Below are 21024 nucleotides of genomic sequence, written 5' to 3'. Positions count from 1 at the left end.
GTAGCTGAGACTACAGGCTCCCGCCACCACTCCCAGCTGATTTTTGTAATTTTAGTAGAGACAGGGTTTCACCATGTTGGCCAGGCTGGTCTCGAACTCCTGACCTCAGGCTATCCACCCACCTCGACCTCCCAAAGTGCTGGGATTACAGGCATGAGCCACTGCACCTGGCCCAAAATGATTTTCAAACAAAGAAAAGTTGGCTGTGGAATGATTCTCATAATGGTGAATTGAACTTCCTGGGCTTAGTCTTCTGAGAAAAACAAAAATCAAAAGGAGAGAGAAAAGTCTTTTTTTTGCTGTCAAGTGCGTCTATCTATTCTGGTAAATTAACGGCTAGTACATAAACTCTATTTCATATTTGAAACCATTTCTACTTGAGATAACCTATTTTGTAATGTATTGCATGATTACTATTCGAATACTAGGTGACAAAGTTCATGAGAAAGAAACGCATTAAAAATGTTTATAAAATTATAGGATTGTTTCAAAAAGTTTTTGAAATGGAATGCAATTTTTTCTACATTTCTTGGGCTTATTTACCATAATTTTATTGTTTTATTTTGATATCTGTACACTTCAGTTTACTGGCTCCTCCTCAAGAAGATGTTTGTCACAGAGAAATATATCTGTATTGGTCATAGCGTTACTAGCAATGGCCATAAGAAACACAAGTGGTGTCATTCATTTTCAGAAATATACAGCAAGCCCCCGTGCCATTTTACTTTTCTAAACACATCAGTGAAAATTTAGGGGAAAGAGTGTAGCAACATGACTATATCATGTCTTGAGTAAATGTATTTCCAAGAACAATAATTCTACATGTTTTAGTTTTATTCTGACATGCTTCAAAACAATCTTGTCACTGATGAATTCTAAAATATCAAAATGACTTATTTTAGAGCCAGGCTTTTAATTGTAATATTTTATTATAATTTATAATGACTATACTTTGGTTATATCCAAAGTTTCTCAGAAACTGGATATAAACTTCTTCAGTTCTGAAAAACTTTGGATATAACCAGACCAACAGTTGTGAGTAACTTGCCTTGACTGCAGTTGTGAAGGATAGCAATTGATCTGTAGGTGCAAATCAATCTCTCCACCAATATTTCTAAGGTTAAAAAAGAAGCTGTGGTTACAGAAGCTAAGGAAAATAGAGGACCAAGTGTAAATTTGCTCCTTCACACAAAAATATTTTTTCCTAACTATAATATCCAATACATATAAAAATTTGTGTGTCTTGGTTTTATTTAATGTTGAGGTTTCAAAAACAAAATGAGATTCTTAGTGGCCATTTTTCCCCTGTGTTTAACAATTATATTAAGGCACAAATGAATAGAAAATAATGAAAAGTATTACTCCCAAGCCAGAATTGGGCAAGTCAGCCACAGATCCAGTTCAAACCCTATGACTTTTAAAATAGACACATATGGCCACAAATGAACGCAGATGGCCCTACTCCAAATCCCCACCTACTGCTGAGAACCACTTTATAGTTTTTCCCTCTTAAGAGTTTTTTGTTTAATACATGTGCTTCCTTTCCATTGCATTCCATTCCATTCAGACCTCTTCTTTTTTTGGAATGTAAAAGATGCTACATCAGGTAGGTAGTGATAGTGAGGACACCATCAGATACGATCATGCTCACTTAGTGATATTTCACTTAATAGCTGGGTGCAGTGGCTCACTCCTGGAATCCCAGCACTTTGGGAAGCTGAGGCAGGTGCATCACTTGAAGTCAGGAGTTCAAGACCAGCCTGGAAAACGTGATGAAACCCCATCTCTACTAAAAATACCAAAATTAGCCGGGCATGGTGGTGTGTGCCCATAGTCCCAGCTACTTGGGAGGCTGAGGCAGAAGAATCACTTGAAACCAGGAGGTGGAGGCTGCAGTGAGCCGAGATAGTGCCACTGCACTCCAGCCTGGGCGGCAAATCAAGGCTCTGATAATTCTGACAAAGCAGAAATATCACTGTGATGGTCCCTTAATGGTAAGGCAAGGCAGATGTGTTCGTGAATTCTTAAAGCTCATGCATCTCCATGATTCTTTTTAAATCAATAAATCTTAACCAATTTGCATGAACATTAACAAAAGCACCAAAAGGAATGTTTTCCAGACCTAGATGGTTTGAGAAGCATCTAGGTTTGGAAGATAGAATCCTTCCTTTAGCTGTAGTTGATGAGAAAAGCCAAGGTGGATTACAAATTTCTTCCATTAGTGCATTCGTTAAATCGGCAGATAACAAAGTAATACATGACCCAGCTTTTCCCAGAGTGTATAACATAGAATATAAGTTCTAAGGGATGTTAGTGGCGTTACATGAGAAGTGGGTACTATCATCAAATAATGTTGGGCAACGCAGAGTTAAACAAGCTGAACAGGGTTTTTTTGTTTTTTGTTTTTTGTTTCTTTTTGCCTGTGGACAACTTTCAGAACCATCAGTGTCCTGACATGCATTATAAATCACCAAGAGGTAGATGCTTCATGCAGTGTTCCCCAAACCTGTTTCATTCCCAAACCTTTCATTCCGGGCAAACCCTGGGACCAGGTTCCCACAAAACACACCTTGAGGATTGCTGTAATTGTCAAGTATTCTACCAAAATATCATTGCTTGCTAACATGTATAGCCACTAGCTAAAAAACACATTATGTGAATGTCATGTGAGCCCTCCAATGCCTTTACTCTGCCTCTGCACCCGTGGAACAACACTATGATCTGTAATTTCATTTTGCCCATTCATTTAAAGAATACATATTGGGCATCTACCATGTATCAAACAACCTAATGGCCAGTGACAGATATCCTCGGACAAAAAATATAAAGCTCCTACTCTCAATCCAAAAAAAAATTAATAAATCCAGTGTCTGGACATAATGAGTACTATGGAGAAAAATAAAGCAGGGTAAAATAATAGAAAGTGGTGAGAATCCTATATTACATATGACAAAAAAAAAAAGCCTTTCTGAGAAGACAGTATTTGGTGGAACCCACATCTGCCTCTCAGCCCATCCTGATGTCATGGGTGAGTTGCAGGAGGTCAACACAGAGCTGGCCACACACCTAGAGATCCAGCAGGAGCTTCAGGAGCTGCAGGTATGCCTAGCACAAATAAAGTGAGCTCACAGGACAGAGACAACTTGTACAAGCCGTCACAGCCCTGGTCCCTTGCACCCATCTTCAGAGAGAAAAGAAAAGCACAGCTGCTACCCCAATTCTACCATCCAAATGCTGGGTAATATGTCCCTTGTGGCCAATACAGACCTAGAATTACATAGGGAAGGGACCCACCTTCAGCCTAGCTAAGTTGACACAATACAAAACTACCAACAACATGTCAAGTATTTAAATGGCACTTACCATGTGCCACACACTATTCTAAGCACTTTATATAGATGAAACTCATTTAATTCTAGCATCTGCTTTATGAAGTGCATACTATTATTGGCCCAAGGGAAGCTAACAAACTTGGCAAAGGTCACACAGCCAGTAAGTGACAAAGCTAGAATTTGATCCCAGGCAATCTGACTCCAGAGTCGTGTTCTTAACCACCACAAGAGTGTATTACACAGCTCCTGCACTCATGGAGAGACACACAAAACATAACACACATGTCAATTTATGATAGAATATCAAGTAGCAGTAAGTGCTATGAAGAGAGCGGGAGATGGGGCTAGACGATGATGGGGAGGGGCACAGTTATTTGGTAGAGAATGTAAATGAAGCCTTCTCAGGTGAAGCAATCTTGAGCAGAAACCTGAATGAGATGAGAGGGAAGGGTGCTCTGAGCTTGGGGAACAGCACAAGCAAAGGCCCTGGGGTGAGAGTAGATATCGTATGTTCTAAAAAGCAAGGAGGTCAGCATGGGTGGTGCTGAGCGAGTAAGGGGAAGACTCATAGAAGCTGGGTAGGTGGAGGCTGGGGTAGATCTGGCCAGGCATTGAAAGATGTTGGCTTTTACTCAGAATGATAACTCCTGGAAAGGTTGTGCGCATAGGACAATTTTACATCAGGGAACCCAGTTAAGTAAAAAGCATTTGCCAGAATCAGAGCGCACATGGTGAGAGCTCGCACAAGGGGTGTGACAAGAGGTCGGAGATGTTTTGAAGGTAGCATTGACAACATTTCCTAAGATTGGATGTAAAGACATCTCAGGTTTACGTAAATCACTAAGCAACAGGGGAGAGGTGTGTGGACTGTTGATCTCAGGAAGTGTGACCATCTATTCTGTGTATTTTCCCATCACCCGCCTCCAGAAGTATTCATGTATCCAGGTGTTCTGTTCTGCACCAGTGCTCTCCAGCAGACCTTTCTGCCGTGGTGGAAAAGTTCACATCTGTGCCATTCATTGTGATAGCCACTCACCACGTGTGGCTATCAAGCATTTGCAACATGGCCAATGCAAATGAAGAATTAAACTTCTAATGTCATTTAATTTTAATTAAGTTAAAGTTAAATGTCCACATGTGACTAGTGGGTACTATTTTGGACAGTGTAAATAGATATAATATCAAATATCAAATTGTTCAATAATTGAATTAATGTTTTGAAGGTCTTTTTTGTTCTTACATAAAACCTTAAAAAATATATTTCTTTTTGCTTTCCCAAATGATCTGGGTGCTCAGATAGGATTTCTCTGGGAGACTGTTCCCGCTGAGATCTTTTCCATACTTATGCTATGACACCAACCGAACTAAAGAACTGAGATAAATACCTACCTGATTCAAAAGGGAGAAGAAAAAACTTTCAACAGAATAATAACGCAAAAGTTATGCCATGACCTAATGTATCAGTCAGGGCTCTCTAGAGGGACAGGACTAATAGGATAGATGAATATATGAAGGGGAGTTTATAAGGACTATTGATTCACAAGATCACAAGGTGAAGTCCCACAATAGACTGTCTACAAGCTGAGGAGCAAGGAAGCCAGTCCCAGTCCCAAAATCTCAAAAGTAAGGAAGCCAACAGTGCAACCTTTAGTCTGTGGCCTAAGGCCCAAGAGCCCCTGGCAAACCACTGGTGTAGGTCCAAAAGTCCAAAAGCTAAAGAACATGGAGTCTGATGTTCAAGGGCAGGAAGCAGCCAGCATGGGAGAAAAATGGAGGCCAGAAGACTCAGCCAGTGTAGTCCTTCCATGTTCCCCTGCCTGCTTTTATCCTAGCTGTGCTGGCAGCTGATTAGGCAGTGCCCACCCAAATTAAGGGTGGGTCTGTCTCTGCCAGTCCACTGACTCAAATGTTAATCTCCTTGGCAACACTCTCACAGATACACCCAGGAACAATACTTTGCATCCTTTAATCCAATCGAGTTAACACTCAATATTAACCATCATACCTAAATTATAATCTTTTTCTTTTTCAGGTTCACAGAGCATTTTTACCCTTGCTATCTTGAAAGATCTTCCCAACAAGCCTATGAGGGGAGCAGATACTTCGGAGCAGATACTTCAGAGCAGAGAAAACTGGGGCAGAACTAAGGTGAGTGGGGTGCCCAAAGCAAATGATGATCAGATGAGTACCAAGACCTCAGCTGCTGCCTTCTGCCTCCAGGCCTCACCCTCCCTCCCCGATGACACGTGCTAGCCCTCACTTCTCTTAGCTTGTGCTAAGACCTTTCCAAATGAGTTCCTGTGTTCTTTCAAACCAACTTACTGGTTCAGTTTGAAAACTACACTTTCCTCAGCCTTTTTATTTGTTTAATTTATTGAAAGGTTATTTTTGATGAAACTTGCATTTGGGAAGCTGTCAATTGGATTTTATGGGTTTCTATGCCTAGCTTCAGTGTGCCTTAACTAATAAAAGAGGGAAAATTAAACATTATTCCATAGGAAGCAAAGAATTGAAACATGAGCTGGATAATTTTAAATATCAAACTAAATTAAGTTTAAAAATAAATAAATAAAAGTGGTCTCAAAATCAGGAGCTCAATGGAGCACATCCCTTGCTAAAAATAGATTGTTCTGCACTTTCAGGAATTGATGACATCATTTCCATCGAAGGTTATTGCTCACACTTGACAATATCTTCTTTAACCTTTCATCAGGATAAATGAACAAATTCATTCTAGATGATGAAAGGAAAGCATCTTTAGATCTTGAATGCATAATCTGGAAGAAAGGATTGGGGGTTAAGGTTAGAGATCCATACTTACACAAGCTCAACATCTAGTGAAGTGGGTCCCCTTCCAGTTCAGACTGGTTACAGCAAGTAGAGACATGGCCCACCTGTTGCCAATATTGGCCCACAGGTCTTCAATATTGTCTTCAATATTGGCCCATAGGTCTTCAATATTGAAATGTAAAGGCGAGGAAGTGAATGCAAAACCAGAAGGGACATTTAATTATTCATCAAAATAGTGAGGCATAATTCTCAAATTCCTTTTGAAAGCAAAATATAGCTATTTAATTTTGAAATTACTTGCCAGAACATTCTAAATAATTTAAAATAAGACCTACTTTTGTTACTTCTAAATTAAAAGTAAGCTTGTCTATCACATTTCCTCCTTTGGCAGACATCAATAATTCTGTGCCATCAGCCTCCTTTCTTTTTGCTTTGACTCTGAGCCTGACGTTGTCTCTGTTTGAAAGGATTCTTCACCAAAGTCATATATAAACAGGCTTTTTTTTTTTTTTTTTTTTTTGAGACAAAGTCTCTCACTGTCACCTGGACTAGAGTGCAATGGCGCAATCTCGGCTCACTGCAACCTCCACATCCCGGGTTCACACTATTCTCCTGCCTCAGCCTCCTGAGTAGCTGGAATTACAGGTGCACACCACCACACCCGACTAATTTTTTGTATTTTTAGTAGAGACGGGGTTTCACTATGTTGGCCAGACTGGTCTCAAACTCCTGACCTCGTGATCTGCCCACCTCGGCCTCCCAAAGTGCTGGGATTACAGGCATGAGCCACAGTGCCCGGCCACAGATAGGCTTTTTAAAAGTACACTGAGGCCAGGCACTGTGGCTCATGCCTGTAATCCCAGCACTTTGGGAGACTGAGGCAGGTAGATATTTGAGGTCAGGAGTTTGAGACCAGACTGGCCAACACAGTGAAACCCCATCTCTACTAAAAATACAAAAAAATTAGCTGGGCATGGTGGTGCATCACTGTAGTCCCAGCTACTTGGGAGGCTGAGGCAGAAGAATCACTTGAACCTGGGGGACAGAGGTTGCAGTGAGCCGAGATCGTGCCACTATACTCCAGCCTGGGCGACAGAACGAGACTCTGTCTCAAAAAAAAAAAAAAAAAAAAAAAAAAATTACATTGAAAGAGTTCCCAGTCCAGTTACCTAACATTTGGCATCCATATACAACAGTTGAGATGGTGTTCTTACCACACTCCATAAATCAGCAAACTAAGGCAGGAAGAGATTAAATAACTACTGAATGACAAAATCAGAATCTGAGCCACGTCTCTCTGACTCCAACTTATGTGTGTCTGTGTTTTAAATCTCTTTGGGTATAAAAGCTGGTTTCAGCATTATTTTCCCTAACTTTAAAAATATTTCCAATGTCTCAATAATGTATAATTGCCAATAAAAATCCCCCTAAGTCTCTGTTGTTCTTTGTAGGTAATTTGATTTTTCTCTCTGGTGACTTTCAGGAGTTTCTCTTCATCCTTAATTCCCTGCCATCTCACCCTGCAGTTTCATTGTGATATGCCCTGTGGATTTTCAAATCCTACTCAGCACCCACAGGCCTTTTAAATACCTTTTTTTTTTCCCTTTCTTGAAAACGCTCAGCTATTATATCTTTGAACAGTTCTTCTGCCATTCTCTTGACAATCTCACTCTGAAACTCCTATTAGACGTATATTGGAGCTTCTTATTCTATATGTTTTGCCTGTGAATTTGTCTTCCATGAAAATGTTGATCTGCAGAAGCTTTCTTCTTGAGTGCCTTAGACTGTAGAAGCCATGAGAGAGGCAGAAGGATTCTGAGTTTCCTCTGTCTGGGCCCTAGAGGATTTTTGAGACAAGATCTTGCTCTGTTACCCAGGCTAGAGTGCACTGACATGACCATGGCTCACTTCAGCCCTGACCTCCTAGACTCAATCAGTCCTCCCATCTCAGCCACCCATGTAGCTGGGACTACAAGCACACACCACCATGCCTGGCTAATTTTTGTATTTTTAGTAGAGACAGGGTTTCACCATGTTGCTCAGGCTGGTCTCAAACTCCTGGGCTCGAGCAACCTACCTGCCTCAGCCTCCCAATGTGCTGGGATTACAGGCATGAACCACTGGGCCTGTCCAGATTTGGTTTTTAATCTATCCTTCAGCTTGGGATTTCCACACTGCACCAGTGAGGACTCAGGGTTCCAATCTTTCAAATGACTTTTTCCATCCGTGTCTCAAGACAGACAGCAATCTTCTGGTCATAACTCAGTGCTGGTGGGCAGGATATTCAGATGCCTTTTCACAAAAGATAACACATTTCTGCCTCCTGGTTCCATTAGGGAAATCCACTTCTGCTCATTCTGTGCAGGCCCTATATCCTCTCTTTTGATCCCTGCCTTTGTGTTGAAACTTCAACCCCTGGGGCCTACATTTAGTCCAGGTCCCTGTGCACCTCATGGTTTCTTCTCCCATTTACTACTGTAGGCCCCTTACCCACCTCTGAAACCTAAAGACTTTCCATACTGCTTTTGCACTTCACTCTTTTTCTAGTATTTTCATTTTTTAAACATAACTCATTAACGTACCTGGAATTTATTTTAGCATATAATAGGAACTCATGATTTGTATTGATTTTTTTCCACAGAGCTAGATAAATTTCCCAAAACCATTAATTAATCTTTCTTAATGATATGTGATATTTCCTTTATCATATGTTAAGTTTTAAAGTTTGCTTCTAGGAAATATATTCCTTTCCATTGATCTATGGATCTATTCTTGAGCCACATTAACTAATTATTGTATTCTAAATATCCCATAGAATTGGCCCTTCTCCTTCCATTAATCTTCTCTTCATACTCTGCCCACTCTCTTTCCCATCTTTCTATTTTTGCAGGCAAGCTTTAGAACCAAAGGAGCAGCTCTTGACTTGCTGCCCTTTTGGGCTCTGCCTTAGTAGTAGTAGCAGTTATTTCCCCTTGACTGGAAATAAAGCCTAAACCAGGTAACCACTTGGTAGGAAGATGGGAGTGGAGAATCACTAAAAATAATTCTAAAGTTTCCTTCAATACTAGTTGTCTATTGACTCCAAGGTTCCTTCTAACTCTACAATTAGGTTCTTGGCCAGGCAAAGTGGCTCACCCCTGTAATCCCTACACTTTGGGAGGCCAAGGCAGGAGGATCACTTGAGCTCAGGAGTTCAAGACCACCCTGGCCAACACGGCAAAACTCTGTCTCTACTAAAAATACAAAAATTAGCTGGGCATGGTGGCTCATGCCTATAATCCCAGCACTTTGGGAGGCCGAGGTGCCAGATCACCTGAGGTCAGGAGTTCAAGACCAGCCTGGCCAACATAGTGAAACCCTGTCTTTACTAAAGATACAAAAATTAGCCAGGCATGGTGGCACAAGCCTGTAGTCCCAGCTAGTCAGGAGGCTGAGGCAGGAGAATCACTTGAACCTGGGAGGTGAAGATTGCAGTGAACCGAGATCACGCCACTGCACTCCAGCCTGAGCAACAGAGTAAGACTCCATCTCAAAAAAAAAAAAAAAAAATACAAAAATTAGCCGGGCATGGTGGCTCATGCCTGTAATCCCAGATACTCAGGTGGCTGAGGCACCCAGAGAATCGCTTGAACTCAGGAGGCGGAGGTTGCAATGAGCTAAGATCGCACTGCTGCACTCCAGCCTGGGCGACAGAGTAAACTCGAACCCAGGAGTTTGAGGCTACAGTGGGCTATGATCATGCCATTGCATTCCAGTCTGGGCAACAGAGTGAGACTCTGTCTCAAAATAAAATAAATAAAAGCAGAGTTCCTTGAAACATTATTACCCACAACTATTTTGTTCTGTACTAGAGAGAGCAGAGGTTAGTGGTCAGATAGACTAATACACTGACCAATTAGTCAAATGACCTTAAGGAAGTAGTTTGACTTTTATGAACCGTACCTTCCTTATCTATAAAATGGAGAGGGTAAAGCCAACCTCACAGGGCTGTCAGGAAAATTCAAAGAAATAATGGAGGTAAAGCACCCATGATGGGGCCCATACAGTGTTCTTGTTTTTTGTTTGTTTTGTTGTTTGTTTTTTTCTGAGACGGAATCTCGCTCTGTCACCCAGGCTGGAGTGCAGTTGCACGATCTCCGCTCGCTGCAACACCTACTTCCCAGGTTCAAGTGATTCTCCTGCCTCAGCCTCCCAAGTAGCTAGGATTACAGGCGCCCACCACCATACCCAGCTAATTTTCATATATTCAGTAGAGACAGGGTTTTGCCATGTTTGCCAGGCTGGTCTCAAACTCCTGACCTCAGGTGATCCACCTGCCTCGGCCTCCCAAAGTGCTGGGATTACAGGCTTGAGCCACCGCACCCGACTTGGTGTTCTTTAAATGTTATCACCCAAGCCTTTTCCCTTTCAGGCAGCTTTCAGTCCTGAACTGCATCTTTGAAGGCATTAGGGTATCTTTGCAAAATAGATTCTAAGGTTAATTCCTTGGGGCTTCAAGGGATGTCTCACTGACTGGCCTCTTAGTCCTCTGTAAGAGGAAAGGAAAAGGTTAACCTTTAGTTTTGTGGAGTCCTGAGTTGGCGTCTTTATTTGACTGTCGGGAGCATTCAGCTAAGTTTTTGCCTTCAAAGATTTCTCTGCCAGCAGCAAAGAGAAAAGTGTGAACATTTTAAATGATTCAAGCCAGCTTGTCAGCATATTCTTCAAATCTTCCTACACATATATTTACACTTTGACTGTTAACAAGATGGATCATCCTTGGCCAGGCAGAGAAAGCAATTACTCTAGATGATTATCCCAGAATTGACACTAGCTTGGACTTAGCATCACTCCAACAATAGAAATTATCTGTTAAAAAGAACAAGATAGATATGTATGGTAAAGTGGTTTTCTCTCCTAACTTGCCTTCAGTTAAAGCCCAGACACCGCTAAGCAGGGCCAACATTGTGAAGCAGTCTTCAACAAAGTCACATCAACCCTGCCCCACCTCACCATCCCTGGCCTAAGTCCTCATCCTGTGCCAAAACAGCCACCAACCCATTCAACCTTGACCCAGTGTGTTATCTGTGGCTACCTTACAGCTCCATGCTGCTCCCACCACCATCACCCATGCCTGTGCTCACTGCTGTCCTCCTTGGCAAAATTGTGAAGTAAATGGTGTCTGCCTCTGTGGTATAGTAAAACATAAATACAATTGACCTTCGAACTACATGGGTCTGACCTGTGCAGGTCCACTGATACACGGATTTTCTTCCACCTCTGCCAACCCTAAGATGCAAGACCAATAAACCCCCAACCCCCGCTTCCTCCTCTTCAGCCTACTCAATGTGAAGGGGATGAGGATGAAAACCTTTATGATGATCCACTTCCACTTAATGAAGAGTAAAGTCATTTCCTCTTCCTTATGATTTTCTTAGTAACATTTTCTTTCTCTAGCTGACTTTATTGTAAGAATGAAGCACATAATATATTTAACATACAAAATATTGGCTGGGCGAGGTGGCTCACACCTGTAATCCCAGCACTTTGGGAGGCTGAGGCGGGTGGATCACCTGAGGTCAGGAGTCCGAGACCAGCCTGGCCAACATGGTGAAACCCTGTCTCTACTAAAAACATGAAAGTTATCCAGGCGTGGTGGTGCGTGCCTGTAATTCCAGCTACTCAGGAGGCTGAGGCAGGAGAATCGTTTGAACCCAGGAGGCCGAGGTTGCAGTAAGCCGAGATCACACCACTGTACTCCAGCCTGAGTGACAGAGAGACACTCTGTCTCAGAAACAAAGAAAGAAGGAAGGAAAGAAGGAAGGAAGGAAGGAGACAAAGAAAGAAAGAAAGAAAGAAAGAAAGAAAGAAAGAAAGAAAGAAAGAAAGAAAGAAAGAAAGAAAGAAAGAAAGAAAGAAAGAAAGAGGCCGGGCGCGGTGGCTCACGCCTGTAATCCCAGCACTTTGGGAGGCCGAGGCGGGCGGATCACGAGGTCAGGAGATCGAGACCATCCTGGCTAACACGGTGAAACCCCGTCTCTACTAAAAATACAAAAAATTAGCCGGGCGTGGTAGCGGGCGCCTGTAGTCCCAGCTACTCGGGAGGCTGAGGCAGGAGAATGGCGTGAACCCGGGAGGCGGAGCTTGCAGTGAGCTGAGATCGCGCCACTGCACTCCAGCCTGGGCGACAGAGCGAGACTCCGTCTCAAAAAAAAAAAAAAAAAAAAAAAAAGAAAGAAAGAAAGAAAGAAGAAAGAAAGAGAGAGAAAGAAAGGAGAAGAAAAGAAAAGAAAGAAAGAAAAGAAAACACACACACAAAAAATATGTTAATCAACTAATCAGGTTAATCAACCTGAAGGTCAATAGTCGCCTATTGGTGGTTAAGTTTTGGGGGAGTTAAATGTTATACTCAGATTTTTGACTGCACAAGGGGTCAGTGCTCCTAACCCTTGCATTGTTCAAGGATAAACTGTATTTGGTCTTTATACCCTGTTCCTGGCATAGAACTCCTAAAATCCCTGAAATTTATTGTCTTTCATATACTCATGAGCTGACTCACTGAAAGCTGGTCACCAGAAAAACCAGCCACATGAATGGAGGGTTAGAAATTTCAGTCTCCCTCCCCCACCTCATTCTGGGGAGTGGAGGAAGGCTGGAGATTGAGTTCGATCACCCATGGCAAATGATTTAATCAATCATGCCTATGCATTGGCAATGAAACTTCCACAAAAACCACTAAATGACAAGATTTGAGGAGCTTCCAGGTTGGTGAGCACACAGGTGTGCTGGGAGGGTAGTACCTGGAGAGGATGTGGAAGCTCTGTACCCTCCAGCCCCAAACCTTGACTTAGGGATCTCTTCCACCTGGCCCTAAGTTGTATCCTTTATAATAAACTGTAATAGTAAGTAGAGTATTTTCTTGAGTTCATTCTAACAAATTATCTAGTTACCTTGGGCCACGCTAAGGCAAGGGTGAGGATCATAGGAATCCCCAACTTTGTTGTCAGTTAGACAGAAGTGTGGTTCGCTGGGGACCACACTGGTGGCTAGCAGCTGAAATAGGGGCAGTCTTTTGGGACTGAGCCCTTTAACTTGTGGGATCTGACACTAACTCCAGGTAGATAGTGTCAGAATTGAACTGAACTATTGGACACCCAGTTGGTGCCAGAGAATTGGTGTGAAAAATATTCGGTGTCAATAATAGACACACATTTGGTGTCAGAAGTGGTATCAGAAAACACTACACAGCCCCAGACTCCCTCCTCCTCCCCCTACCCCCTCCCCCCGTCCCCAAAGTGCCATCTATCCTTATTGTGCTCCTTGGAGCCCCAAAAGTAGTTCATAAATCCCATAAGTCCTGGTTCCAAAATGGGCCTTAAACTACAGAATTGTCCCTTGCTCCTTCTCCCATCTCCTCCACCCACCACCACAAGAAATATAAACCTTCTTTGTCCAGTGCTTTGTCATGTTTATGTCTTTGTCCACCTGGAAAGTGTTTGCCTTCTGTTCCTATAAAGTTAAAGTTAAGCTCAAATGCCTTCTCAAAGTCTTCTCTAATCTCTCCACCAAACCTCATTTATCCCTGTTTAGAACAGTTCATCTCTACTTCTCTTTATCTGTATGCTTTATGGCATTTCAGTTTCTATCCACATTTTACTCTCGTGTTCATAATGCATTTTCCCTACTAGACTCTAAACTCTTTGCTGGCAAGGAGGTCACAGACAAATTAGAGAAATATGTTGTGATCCATGTTTGAATTATCTTTGTATTCACAACCTGGCATGGTATTTACAGAATGAATACATGAATGAATCAAGCAGTCCCGCTACAGTGCTATGTGAAACCTACCAACCTTAAGAGCAAAATTAATCCCTTAAGTGAACATGTGCAGAATCTGCTCAGTGAAGTAGAGCAGCTCCGTTCTTTTCTACACATGAGGTCATGGGGGAAATCGAACATATTTGACTGTGCTTACCACCCAATTTCTTGTTTTGCCCAGAATCCTCGTTTCCAGGACCACAGCAACTTTTGAACTGGAATCAACCTACAAAGAATAAAAGAAATAGCTGGGGTCTTTCCTACTAATAAGATGAATATTGTTTAATACTGCTTTTCTGCCATTTACTCCCAAACCTCAAAAGCCTCAGGCTGCCAGGTGCAGTGGTTCATGCCTGTAATCCCAGTACTTTGGGATTCAGAGGTAGGAGGATTGCTTGAGCCCAGGAGTTCAAGACCAGCCTGGGCAACAAAGTGAGACCCTATTCTCTACAGAAAAAAAAAAATCAAACAATTAGCCGGGCATGGTGGCACCAGCTACACAGGAGGCTGAGGTGGGAAGATCACTTGGGCCTGGGAGGTCAAGGCTGCAGTGAAACGTGTTTGTTCCACTGCACTCCAGCCTGGGTGACAGAGCCAGACCCTGTCTCAAATAAATAAATATGTAAATAAATAAATAAACAAACAAACAGCTTCAGGCCATTCAGAATTCTGAGAGTAATCATGAAGTGTTTTCTTGTACCTGCAAACCACAAACCAACTTGTGCAATTTAACAGCTTCCATTATCCGATATCTAATGATTTGGTAAGAAATAAAAACTTTGCCTTGCCAATATTTTGTGATTTATTCTCTCCAAAATAAGTTGATAATAGAAAAATGTAGGTGCTTTCAAACAATAAAACTCTTGACAAGTTCTGCTCACACCTATCATTCTTGGAGATTGAAGATAACCACTCCCTTTCCCCACATGGAGAGCTGTTACAGCTCCAGGGAAATACTTTCCCCCAAACTCAACAGCTGATGAGAAACTAGAGATGAGAAACAAGAAAGGAACCAAAAGGAAGAATTGAGCACTGATCTCCATTAAGCTGACTCAACTAAATAAATGGCGAGGTTCCACTGTTACACTTCACTTCGCTATGCAGGCAGACGCTTCCATTTTATTGCCATAGTAAATTCAGACCAGAAAGTGGCAGAACATTGGCATTTCAATCAAGGCAGCTCCAGATAGGCACAAAGCACAGACGCAGGCTCAGGCAATCACACACTCACATACACTTTCCCTGCCCGGCCCACTCAGCTCTGTATGTTGAAAGCTTTATGAAAGAAAGGCTGGAGGATATCCAGAGATTGCTGACAAGATTCAAAGGGACGGAATTTTACAAATCCTTATAAAAGAACCAGGGCCCCTTCCTTGCCAATGGGAATTTGAAATATGTCCCTCTGCTCCTCTGGCTGTACAGAAGGAAAAAAAATCACAAACAACTTGCTGAGAATATACATTCCCACAGAATACATCACCCTCAAGCTAAATGCTCACTGTCCTCCCTTCTTCTTTAAGAACTAAGAATCAGTGATGTTACTGGGGTAATAGCAAGCTGTCTGGCACCTTCAATCATTTGGCAAATTATAAAACAGGGCTATGTCACTTCAGCAACTGAAATAAGGAGGCAGACCAACATTATCAAATAAGCATGTGCAGTACAGGGTATAACAAACAGAGCAATATTTCAAGCACTCAGGAAATGACAAATTTTATGTTGAGCCACATCTACTGCAAAGCATCATATGATATTTCTTCAGGTACAGACATTGCACAAGGGTAACCTGTTCTGTGCACATTTGTAAAGTATTTATATTCCATCAGCTTTCTTGTCAGTAGAAAAATAATAGTGGTTCTTTGCACATATGCCAGATGAGTTTCATAATGGAAGCCATAGCTTGCTTCTAAGTAAATTATTAAATCATCAGCTCTTTAATGAAATGGAATTGTCTGCACTCATCTTTCAGATAAAAGATGCTCTTTTGTAGAAAATGACTGTCCCTAGAATAGAAAAAATAATTTAACCACAGGCTTCAGAAGACAGTGGAAAGGGAATGAAAGCAGCATTTATTGAGAAAAGCCCCAGAAACTGAGTAGGCACTTGCTATGTGATTTCACTAAATCCTAGTATTAACTCTACAAGAAAAGAACAATTATTCCCACATTAGAGATAAGCACATTCAAAGAGGCTGGATCACTTGCCCAGCCACAAAATGCTAAGAAATGGTAAAAATAAGATTTGAAAATGTAGAGCTTACTTAAATATTGTATGCTAACTCTCAGTCTGGATAAAGTTGGCCTAGATAATCATGCCCTGGCCTTTCAAGCCAGAATTAAATATTCTGTTAATAAGTAAGCCAATTGGTCAACTAATATGTATTAAGATCTATATATGAGTAATTGTATGTCACTCAACCATATTTCATATATATAGACTATGTGTCCTAATATAATTGCTGTTAGCAAAAAGGATTTACTAATCACAAGCATAGTCAGAACAACTTTTTTAAAAGAGTTAAGTAGAGTGAAAACTAAGTCATCTAATCCGTCAATCCATTAATTCATTCAACAAATATTTATTTGAGTGCCTATGTCCCATGTATTGTTCTAGACATTGGGGATACAGCAATGAACGAAACACATAGCATCTCTACTGTCATAGATTTTACATCCTAATGATGAAGACAGACAATAAATAAGCAAATGGATAATATGTCATTAGTGCAATGATAAAAAAAAATAAGGCAGGATTGAAAAGGGAGAGTGATTGGGGGTTCTACTTTATATTAAAATAGGTAAAGGCCTCTCTAATAAGGCAACATTTGAACAGAGACCTGAAGGATGTGAGGGAGCAAGCCATGGGAGGAGGGAAAAATTGTTCCACAAAGAGAGAAGTACAAAGACCCTAGGGCAAGAGTGTGCTCAATATGTTCAAAGTCAGCAAGGAGGCAAGTGTAACCGGGGAGAAGGAAGTGAGGAGGAAAGACAATAGAATAAAAGAAACTAAAAAGACATGTCAGCTCCACATGTGTGGAGTGTTTAGGTTCTAATTCAAATAGAGGTAACTGAGACAATTAAGAAATTATTGGGGTGGGCAGAAATGGAGATGTAGGGGAAGGAAAGGGATGACAAATGCAGGGGGTGAAAGGGAAAGTGGTTAAGTTATTCCGGAGTCAAAAATCTCGGAGAGGACTCTGAAAATCCTTGAAGCATCTGATCTCAGCTCAGATAAAAGAAATAAACATAATTGCTAACATTTATTGAGCACTGCTTTTGTGTGGTTATTCTTTTAATCTTCTGATATCTATATGAAGGTAGTATTAGTAATATTCAATGTTACAGATGAGGAAACTGAGGCACAGACAGATCAAGTAACACACCCAAGACTACACAGTCAGTAAGTGGCAAAATAAACGTTCAAATCTATAAATTTGACCCCAGAGCCCTTGTTCCTAACCACTGGGCTCTACTTAGAGCATTCCTTACCAGATAATAATGTTTCCAAATAAATGTGAGATGAAAATAATACTGTCCCTGACCACTAAGAGGCCATAAGTGAGTAGATTACTAGGTAGGTAAAATAGAGTTATGGGAGAATGTTAGTAAGCAGATGCAATCACAGAAGCAGGAACCCGTATGGGGGAGTAGGGAGTGGCTCAGTCTCTGCAGAAAGGCAGGCAAAGGAATAGTCACAAAAATCCTCCTCCTCCAACAGAGGTGGGGTTTCCCTGAGGTTCCTAAGTAATGAAGAGAAGATATGGCATGCAGAATCTGTCATGCAAGAAATGTTTATTGAGCCAACAGATATATTTTTAAGTGTTCAACATAACTAACCATCAGAGAAATACAAATCAAAGCCACAATGAGATGTCACTTCACCCAGTTAGAATGGCTGTTACCGAAAAGACACAAAATAACAAATGCTGGTGAGAATTTAGAGAAAAGGGAACTCTTACATACTGTTAGTGGGAATGTAAATTAGTACAGCCATTATGGAAAACAAAATAGGGGTTTCTCAAGAAAACTAAAAATAGATCTACCATATGATCCACCAATCCCACTACTGGATATTTATCCAAAGAAAAGAAGTCAGTATATTCAAAGGGATGCTTGCATTCCCATGTTTATCATAGCACTATTCACAATAGCAAAGATAATGGAATCAACCTAAATGTCCCATCAACAGACAAAGAGATAAAGAAATGTTGTATATACAATGAAATACTATTCAGCCATTTAAAAAGAATGAAATCCTTCATTTTGCAGTAACATGAGTGAGCTTGGAGGATATTATGTTAAGCAAAATAAGTCAGGCACCAAAAGATAAGAACCACATGTTTTCACTCATGTGAGAGCTAAGAAAAAAATTTTGAGCTTTTGGAAGTAGAGTGTAGGATTGTGGCTATTAGAGACTGAGAAGGGTAGGGAGGAGGGGAACATAGGGTGAGATTAGTTAAGAGATAAAATTATAGCTAGATAAGAAGAATGAATTCTGGTGTTCTACAGCACTGTACAGTGAATATGGTTAGCCATAATTTATTGTACATTTTCAAAAAGGTAGAAGAGAAGCTTTTGAATGTTCACAACACAAATGATAAATGCTTAAGGTGATGGATATACTAATTAACCTATACACACATGGAAATATCACTCGATATCCCATCAATGTGTACAATTATTACGTGTCAACCAAAAATAAAAGGGGCTGGGCCCAGTGGTTCATACCTGTAATTCCAGCATTTTGGGAGGCTGAGGCAGGAGGATTGCTGGAGTCCAGGAGTTTGATACCAGCCTAGGCAACATACTGAGATCTCATTATCTCATTTCAACAACAACAGCAAAAATTTTTTAACTAGCTGGACATTGTGACATGCACCTGTAGTCCCAGCTACTTAGGAGGCTGAGGCAGGAGGATCATTTGAGCCCAGGAGGTAGAGGCTACAGTGAGCTATGATCATGCCACTGCACTCTGGCCTGGGCAACAGAGCGAGACCTTGTCTCAAAAAATAACAATAATAAATATAAATAAAATAAAATAAAATAAAGGGAAAAAATCACCAAAAAAAGAAATATTTATTGGGTGTTCACTATGTGGCAGGGACTATGCTGGGAACTAGGGTTATAGAAGTAAGCAAGACAGTCAGGGAGGCACAGGAGCAATTTTTAAAAATATAAACAAAAATATTAGCAAGATCCTTTTGTTTGTTTGTTTTTTGAGATGGAGTCTCGCTTTGTTGCCCAGGCTAGAGTGCTGTGGCACGATCTCAGCTCACTGCAACCTCTGCCTCCCAGGTTCAAGCAATTCTCTCCTGCCTCAGCCTCCCAAAATGCTGGGATTACAGGCACCCGCCACCACGCCCAGCTAATCTGTGTGTGTGTGTGTGTGAGTGTGTGTGTGTGTGTGTGTGTGTGTGTGTGTGTGTGTTGAGATGGCATTTCACCATGTTGGCAGGTCTGGTCTCGACCTCCTGACCTCAAGCTATCCGCCTGCCTTGGCCTCCCAAAGTGTTGAGATTACAGGCATGAGCCACCATGCCCAGCCAGCAAAATCCTTTTAAATATTTCTCTAAGTATCATTATACACATAAAAAATAAAGGTACCTATGAATGGAGATGCTCCTTTAGGCTGAGTAGAAAGGGAAGCCCTCTTCAAGGAGATAGGATTTGTACTAAATGTATTAAAATCCACATGATTAAAAGGAGCCAATCACTGGGCACTGTGGCTCACACCTGTAATCCCAGCTACTTGGGAGACTGAGGCAGTAGGATCACTTGAGTCCAAGCATCTGAGGCTGCAGTGAGCTGTGATCACACCACTGTACTTCCGTCTGGGTAACACAGCGAGACAAAAAAAAAAAAGGAGTCAATCATGCTAATATCTGGAATAAAGCATTCTTGGCAGAAGCATTAACTGCTGCAAATTGCTCTTGGGTGGGCACAACACTTATTGACCTTGTAAGGGGACACACCACCATTGACCTTGTAGAAGAAATAGTAGGCAACATACACGTGCTCCCCCACCTTCTAGTGCAATAGCTAAAGTTCAACAAATAATTGTTGAATTATGCAAGTAAAACTCCACCAAAAAAAGTTTTGATCTTTGGCAAGAGTATGAAATATTCTTCAGCTAAATCGAACTTAACAGTGTCAAGGAAAATTTACAAAGAATAAAAACAATTTCAAAGTATTAAATTGGCTGGGTGCAGTGGCTCACACCTGTAATCCCAATACGCTGGGAGGCCAAAGTGAGAGGATCACTTGAACCCAGGAGTTCAAGACCAGCCTGGCCAACATAGCGAGACCCTTGTCTCTACAAAAAAAAGTGTAATTAGCAGATGTGGTGGTGTGCTAGTTACTCAGGAGGCTAAGGAGGGAGGATCACTTGAGCCCAGGAGGTCAAGGCTGCAGTGAGCTGTGATTGTGCCACTGTACTCCAGCCTGGGCGACAGGGTGAGACCTGTCTCAAAGAAAAAAAGAGGAAGACAGATCACCTGTCTGACATTTCTACTTCATACTTTGTAATATTCAACAAACATTCTATATTGGAACTGGAGTCATCTACAGACTTTAAAAGAAAGGAGGCAAGTCTGCTCAGAATCAACCTACTATTCTTATTGCAAGGTCCTCTCTTAGAAGCTGTTTTTTGAATAATTTCCCATCTATTTTCACCACCAGCAAGAATTTTATTTTTCTAATACATATTACATAGTCTTGCAAACCTGATATAAGTAATTAAAAGACAGCAACCAAGGAGCCACTAAGGATAGAACATATGAAAGTTTAGAAGGGACAAGGAAAAGTGGGAAAACGACTTCACTTGGCATATGGAAATCAGTCCTGCTGGCTGGTTGCCAAAGACAGAATGATTAAAGCCCTAGTGTGCTAGAAACTTTGAAGAGAAGTATAGAAAAGGTCTGTGCCCTCTTAGAGTTTATTATATCAACTACAAAAGAGCAGTTTGCAAAAGTCACAAATAAAGTTTTGAAGACTGAGATAAAGAATAAAACTTAGCAGGAGATTAGAAATAGAAGGACATAAAAAAGAATTGTTGAAGGCTTTGAAGGAAAAGACAAGGATGAACAATAAGCAGAAGAATGGGAAGG

General features: G+C 41.3%; 1 long non-coding RNA gene across 1 annotated transcript in view; it reads right to left on the bottom strand.

Annotated features, from left to right (window-relative positions):
* Positions 1-21024, bottom strand: part of LOC117980941 (uncharacterized) — a 36328-nt gene that overhangs the window by 9893 nt on the left and 5411 nt on the right. The window contains exons 2-3 of the long non-coding RNA XR_004672445.3: positions 14077-14145; positions 6154-6284 (exon numbers count right to left, since the gene is read on the bottom strand). This is a non-coding gene — a long non-coding RNA (uncharacterized LOC117980941). The remainder of the gene's footprint in view (positions 1-6153; positions 6285-14076; positions 14146-21024) is intronic.

The sequence above is a fragment of the Pan paniscus genome, chromosome 6 (assembly GCF_029289425.2).
Source record: "Pan paniscus chromosome 6, NHGRI_mPanPan1-v2.0_pri, whole genome shotgun sequence".
NCBI classification, from domain to species: domain Eukaryota; kingdom Metazoa; phylum Chordata; class Mammalia; order Primates; family Hominidae; genus Pan; species Pan paniscus.
Note: the sequence above shows the minus strand (reverse complement) of the source record. Positions and strands in the feature narration are given on the sequence as shown.